This window comes from Homalodisca vitripennis, chromosome 3 (assembly GCF_021130785.1).
Source record: "Homalodisca vitripennis isolate AUS2020 chromosome 3, UT_GWSS_2.1, whole genome shotgun sequence".
Classification (NCBI taxonomy): Eukaryota; Metazoa; Arthropoda; class Insecta; order Hemiptera; family Cicadellidae; genus Homalodisca; species Homalodisca vitripennis.
This window is the reverse complement of record NC_060209.1, coordinates 149,818,502-149,826,681: the sequence shown is the minus strand read 5'-3', so window position 1 is coordinate 149,826,681 and position 8,180 is coordinate 149,818,502.

The window sequence follows — 8,180 nt, the reverse complement described above, 5'->3', positions numbered from 1 at the left end:
TCGATCAAGGTTGCGAGAAACAAGTCTTGTAATATTAACTGTGACCTATGTTCATCCCCTTTGTAACAAATATTGTTCTATGAAAAACGTTACTCGTAATTTTTAAGCAAGCTTAAAAATTTATCTAAAACACCTAAAAATGTGAAGCCTAAATGTGTTCTTTAATATTCTCATAACTCTCAGATATGCTCACAGATCTGTTTATTACTAATATGTATTTTGTTACTAATATCGTTTGTAAATAACATAGTGGGAAAAATGAATGATTGATATTCATTTCTACCTAATTCATTTCTCAAAGTAACTTTTTTCACTGTTAACTTTATAAAAATTTACGGTCTTGACTACAAGCAAAAAAATATTAACAAACATTATTAATAATGAATATTGCAAAATTCGGGAGAATTTGAATATTCGAGTGTATTTGAAGTATTTGAATATTTGAGTAACTGAGTATTACAAAATTCTACGGGAAAACTTCATCACAAAATAGAGAGCTTAGGAAGTGTTCACCCCATTTTCCTTGCCACAAAGTGTTATTACAGTGAGCTTATTATGATGGCTCTGTTCTTTGTCTGACATAGGAAACTTTTTAGCGTCACTACACGCCATTATAGACTCAATTAGTACCTTCAGAAAACTCAATTGTATCATTCTTCTAGAAAGGTTCACCTCGTTATCAACTCATTTTTGACTTAAAATCTTATATCAATCAATCAATCAAAATGCCTTTATTTACAAGCGTTTCTCAGTACATACACTGTTTTGCAGAACAACTCAAGTCATTTAATGGCCTTAAATACTAAATAACAAAGACTTGTGATTAAAACTAAAAGGAACAACATTGGATTATACTAAATACTAAAACTTATACACTAACAACTTAAATACGTTATTTATCACCACATATGTAGTCCTTAAGTTTTAATTTAAAAGAATTGCAACTGTATTGCTTAAGTCTAAGGGGGAGGTCATTGTAGAATTTAGGGCCGAAATATGAAAAACTTTTCCTCCCGACTTCATGCCTGACTTTTCGAAAGTCAAGAAGGTAGCCATGGCGGGTACTGCGTTGCGAGACCCCCTCCCGGAACAACAACCGCTCGCTCAGGTACTGCGGTTCCTGGTGTGATAGGACCTTTTGGACCAATGAGCAAGTCAACATCCTGCAGACGGACTCCACTGGTAGCAGGCTGGCAGCATCTCGAAAGGGGGACACGTGATCAAAACGTTTCAAGTTGAAAATGAAACGCACCGCAGAGTTTTGAAGTCTCTGAATACGTTCTACGTCCCCCCGCGAGATGCTGTTACCATAGGCTGGATAGCAGTAATAAATGACGGAAAAAAACCATCGACTGCATAAGCTGAAGCTTCGCAAATTCCGCCGGTAGAGATCTGAATCTGTATAGACCTCTTAATCTGCCAAGTGCACGTTGTATGACATAAGTGACGTGTTCAGAGAATGTTAAATCGCTATCAAGCATGATGCCGAGCGTTTTCACCCTGTCACTCAAGGTCAAAAACTCCCCATCAAGAGCAATCCCCACACCACTGTCTGTCAAGGCCTGTATTGTGTTGTGTGGTATAGTATGAAGGACAGTGCACTTGCCAACATGGAGCTTTAACCCATTGTCTACAGACCATTTACTGATGTTTTCAAGATCAGAGTTTATATGGGCAAAAGCCACCTGAACTGAACTAGGGTCATAGGACAAATGCAACTGGCAGTCATCAGCATACATATGAGCCGTACAATGTTTAATACACTTTGGGAAATCAGAGGTGTACAGGTTAAACAGTACAGGACCAAGACAACTTCCCTGAGGCACACCTCGCTCCCTACTTAGAGAGGCAGATGTCTCGCCCTCAACCCTTGTCACCTGGCTTCTTCCTCCAAGATAAGACTTCACCCACTCAATAGCGTTTTCTCCAAAGCTGTAATAGTGCATCTTGGCCAACAACATTTTGTGACTAATTGAGTCAAATGCCTGCGAATAGTCCAACATAACAATGGAGTTGTATTTTCCACTGTCTTTAGAGTCAATCAAATCTGAAAATAAGTATACTGTGGAGGTTTGATACATATTATAAAATATGAACTGAATATTTACTCGAAATGTTTCATTATGTATTACTGCAAAGTACCCAGATGTCTGTTTACACTCAGAATATTTATGAGGAGATTAAAAGGTGGGACATTTTCAAGTTAAGTTGGGAAATCTGATAATCTGTTAAAATGAAGTCCTGTGTGTGAAGACAAGCTATATTTCTGTACAACCCCATCCATATGGGCAGTGGCGTAGCAAAGGGGGGGGCGGAGGCGGGCCGCACCGGGTGTCATCTTTTTTGGGGTGACACCCACCCGGTCTCTCAACTTTAAGAACTATGTACAAACAAACAAACAAAAACTATAGCACCATTTCTTTTTCGGGGATTCATCCACTAGCACTAGCTCAGTTCTATGTATAATTCGGGGATTCTTAAGTGGAAATAAATAATTAAAGCATAATAGGCTTTAATCAGTACCTCACTTGAACAGTATCTTTCCAAGGACCTTAAAACATATATTCTTAGGGATAATTTGACAAAAGCATGATCAATAAGATAATGTTTGCCCAAACCTCGATCAAGGAGTATTGCAAGGAACTTTGAAGAGAGGGGACCCTCCAATGACTTTAGTATAGCCTATGTTATGACATACAAGTTATTTGTTGTCAGTTTCCCAGTTACCCAACACCAACAATAAAGTTTTTTACGGGAAGATCTGTACATATGTTTTTTGAAGTAGTTACACTAAATAATAAACATAGATAGTTTTATACTAATAAATATCTATATTAAATATTTTATCTATTACAAAACTAAAATTTTATTTAATGTCCTAATTTTTATCTGCAATATTTTTGTCTAAGGTTACACAAATTGATTATGTCCTAATAAAACAATACAATAGAATATCAAAGGGCCTGTAAGTCTTAGTGAAGGGCTTTACAGAACAGAAAGCAGTAACTTGGGAGCTAATACGAGCGCCCGTTATCCGATGTCCGCAAATCCACCTTTTGCCTGTACTGCATGTATTGAATAGTACTTAGGCGCATAGGCGTATGGAATTTTTGTTAAAAACATAGCATTCCTTTGACCAATTAAGGACCCTTATACCAAATTTTCCGTCTCAAGAACCTGGAAAGGACGAAAGGATAGACAACGACGCAATTATAAGAAAGCTGAGTAAAAACAAAACCCAGTCAGACACTTCACAAATACACATATAAAAGTACGTTACCAAACAAAATTGTAAATCAGAAATATAATTAATAAATTCTTAGGAACTGATAAACTACTCAGTCACAATATTGAAGAACCATTTACATATATTACCATTGACGTAGACTTAGAATTTCAATGAACAGCTTTATTTCTCGTATTGTATCACTATACAGTATTAAACGCGTTCGGATATTGAATTGGGACAATGAGTTCACCAGGGAGCAAGTAATGTAACATTCCATTATCCTGGACGGCATTATCGGGAGGTATTCAGTTCCTTTTAAAGTATTGAAGATCTTTAATCGTATCTGAAGAGTTAGGGGTTTAAAATCACATTGCATTCTCACGAAGAAAAACATTTCTACTACTTAATTATTACATTTGATAAAACCTTAACTTAAAGAAAACGTAGTTTTAATATAATGTCATTGAGTTAAGCGCTCTTTTGTTTTGATTCCATAAGCCTATAATTTTGTAATTACTTGTATAATCACTCAAAGCAAAGGAAAACATCAATTCTGCCTCTATATCTATCTGTATGTCTAGAGGTCATATCTAGAATGAAATGAGCTATAGATGAGCGAATTTTTACTCCAGTTCAGAAGCTTTGCTTAGTTCTAACTTGGACCTAAATCCTCTAGATATCTCCGAGCTCCCGAGGTGACACTTTGACAGTGCTAAGTCTTTATATATGTAAGGAATTATTTCTCGTTACACTATATTAAGCAGCTCATGGACTCTAACGAGACTGTCGTCCGAGTACGGAGATGGTATAAAGTAAGTGATAGTCATTTGTAGACATATCCATTTTTGTTGTTTTCTACAGTTCTTTGCACCTCATTGAGATTAACAAATTGGGGAACTATCGCAATTATTGGTTTCAATAATTAAACATTACATACATTTTTTAAGGATTAACTGTGAAGTAATCGTGTCATTGGTTCTATAAAATGTTTACTTAATAAAAAAACTTTTATTTAACATTGCAAATTATAAACAGCAATAAATATTAATTACATTTATTTTTATTTCATTTACACTGTTTAAAAGTATTAGACTTTTAATTCTAATAATAAAAAGATATATTTTTTATATAAATATGCAAATATGCACTGTATATAATAATAATAAATGTCAGTACAAAAACCCAACTTTGTCTAAGAGTATTGTAATTTAAATGTAACTAATACTTTAACTGTTTTTTAACCATCTTCTATGTATCATAAATGTTTTACATTGTTTGCTGTTTAGATTTAAAATACACCGGAATGTAGACATCAGTATGCTTCTTCAACTAGGGTTATACATTCAAATAAAGTAGGCCTAATACCGAAATTGAAATAAACGTATAAATGATTTATTGTCATGACAAAACCAATATATTTGTATCCGTGCGAATTGAGATATCTAGAATGTAATGCTAATATTTTGGTTTAAAGATTAAAGTAAAATACTCTTCATGTAATAGATTGTTAAATACAACTCATAGAGTATATTGGTAGAGTATCATTAAGAATAAGGAGTCTTAAGATTAGGGAACTGCAAAGGAATAAATGATGAATAAATGATTGTATTCCTTCCAAAAACAACAAAGTTAATATGAAAAGAAATTAATATCTTGGAATTAACTGGCCATTTTGGGATGATTTTGTTTGTTACCTGACCTTTCATGTAAAACCATTACATAACCTCAGTCATACAATAATCAGTACTTCAATAGTGTGCTAGCGACTCGATAATTTATCATTTCAAAAAGCTTGCATCAGCTGATTACCTTTAATACGATAGTTATCACCAACCAAAGAAAGCATTGTTAAAAATTATCTTAGTAATATAACATAACTTAGCATTTGTATAGGTTAACATGGGAAACAACAAATCTTGTTAAACATGCTATCAGCTGATAATTATTTTATTTATTCATATTCAATTACTAGTAAGATATGTCATATGCACGTAGGTCATACAAATTTAAATCAATATGGCGGTTCCTGGTACAGCTATATACGTCTTGTGTACACTAAATCGGAGAGCAAACTTCAATATTGGCTAACTAAACATGATGGTACCCATTTGCTTATTATGTACGGTCATAGATTATTATCACATTTGGTTCTGCATGAGAGGGTCCACAATATGGATGTTGGTTTCTATAATCTACAACAGGGTGTCCTTGAACGAACAAACATTTTCATAAGTGTTCCTGGGTCAAAGAAAAATACAGTTGTATTTTAAAGTCGGAACTCCTAGATATTTTACTTTCTATACTTCTTTTTTTCACTTAAATGCTGTTAAATTTAATACTCTGAGAATCAGTACTGTATTGTATAGGCACAATAACTGGTTTTTCATGAAATCGATACAGAAACTTCATGAGAAATAAAAATTGATTATTCGTTGAAATAGAGTTTGTGGAGGTCGTAATGCGAAAGTGAAAAATTAAACGAACATTTACTTCAAAACACATATTTCCTAGCTAGACACATTTAAAATCGGCCATTGCACACGATAATAAATTGTGTATCAATTCTCCATATTACCATAAAAATGGTGATTTATTGTCTTTTTTACAGTTTTTTGCCATATATTTATGAACAAAACGATCAATTGAGTGTGCGAAGCTAATGAAGTATGATCAGAGGTTTATATTCTAGAGTGAATAATATAAAAGTTACATTTGGCTGGATTTCTGTTAGTTTTTTTAGGAAAAGTACTAAATTATGAGTTAAATAGAATTTTAATTCTGTAAGGCCGGCTTTTAATTTGTTGTCTACTCGTATAAAACGAAATTGGCACGACTGGTTCATAATCGGATTATAGGGGCTTCATTTATAATTTTTCAGATTCGGATTTCGTAAAAATGTTATAATTCCTACCATACGACTTATTTTCTTCTGTTATTTTCATAATATAGTCGTAATTGAGTTAATAAAATATCAAATAAAGTGGAAAGCTCATGCTGACTTACCTACTTAATTACGATAATATGCTTCATAAGATATTGGTACTTATTTTTTTCGTCATATTAAAATTAATATGTATTCTACATAGCAAAGACGTTGTTCTAGTTGATTTTCAAAACCTGTAATGGATCGTAAATTGAAATTTACAGACGACAACAACATTTGAAATCGACTTTTTCCGACTGTGCTAGAATGTATACTTAACAGACAAGTTTCATAAGAGATGTAACAGACTTGGGATTGAGTTAATTAATCTTTGCGCTGTCACAGGCAAGAAGTGATAACAACGTCCCTTTCAGAACTGTTCAATCCACTTTTTCGACTGCATATTCAATACATTCACACCTTGGCTTCACAAAAGTTTAATCGCTGCCCTTTAAATTTAAAACGTGCAATATGCACTTTTAATTTTTTACGTTTTCTAATAAATTAAAAATTGTATTCTTGGCTTAATTTGTGTTTAATTGTACGATTTAACATTAAGAGCTAGTATATGTAGTTTTGATGATGTAAGAGATACAAAATATCCTTACGATAACAATTTTTATTTCGTTGAATCCTACTAAAGTTTCGAGTCTAATTGTTTAATTGCTTCTTTTTTCCTTCACTGGTACCACTTGATTTTCATTATGTTTAATCGCCGTTTCGTCGACTATCTGGTACGGAGTAATATCTCCCTCAAAAGTAAAAAAGTATACAATTAATATTATCCGTACTCTTAGACAACCGCAAGGAGTATGCTTAAAACGTTTCTTCATTCAAGGTTGTATGGCTAATTAGTTGGTTTCATAACCAGGCCTACCTATAACGTCCACCACCAGATTGTAACACCAGTAAGGTTATATAAACAGGTTATAACCTTTTATACTATTATCTTTATAGTAAGGTTAGATTTACTTGTCTTAATAAGTACTGGATAATTGTGCACAAATAAATACTGATATGAGAAATAAGCTGTGAAACTAAAAATCTTGAGCTGTACAACAGTTCACTGAATTTCGATATCCAATCCCTAGTAAATGATAAAAAAAAACTAGGTTAACCAACCATGTGCTCGAAGAGTACAAATACCGTGTAATTTCTGATTTTGGTTAAACGTGAGCTACCTCTGTTTTTCTTTTATATAATATCAACGTCATAATTTACATAATCTAATACAAATATAATAATAAATTCCATTAATGATATACGTACAATGTGTATTTCAAATCATGTGTTCGTTACGTCTTAAAACAGGAGTCTGATATAATACAATGATGCCTATTAGTACATTTCTTTATTATTATATTATTTAACCTATTATTTCGTTATATATATATATATATATATATATATATATATATATATATATATATATATATATATATAAACTCAAACTTATTTATTTTTTAATTAGCTATTACGGAAATATAGAATGGTGGCTTGACGAATTACGGACTGTCAAGTGTCATCACTGATTGATGACTTATGATATCCAAAAACGATCCAAAAAAGTCAAGCAGTTCTTGTCAATGCATATTTTGATTTGTTTTGCAAAGTCATAATAAAATATAGATTTCCTTTACTTTTAAGACTAAACATTTCTTTAAATGTTGTTAATACACGTCTGCTGTAAAAGCAAAATGAATATTGACAAAAGCAAAAGTCTATCCAAATTGTAAGCTAAAAGATCAAGTATATTCGAGCTGGGATTTCCAGCGACAGCGGATAAAATTCCGCCTCGGGACTTATAAGAAGAATTAATTCTTTCCTTGGCGAACGAATTAATTACTCGTGAAGAACGTAATTCGACTGAAAAATCCTGTTTAACATTTTTGTTTTGTTAAATTATTTTATCTTATATTATATACATAGTGGGAAAGAAGCGCATAAAGTACAAGAGATGTTATTTGCCTAAATAAATTGGTATGCTTTCTGTGACAGGAGTGCTATGACATCCAATTAAAATATTAA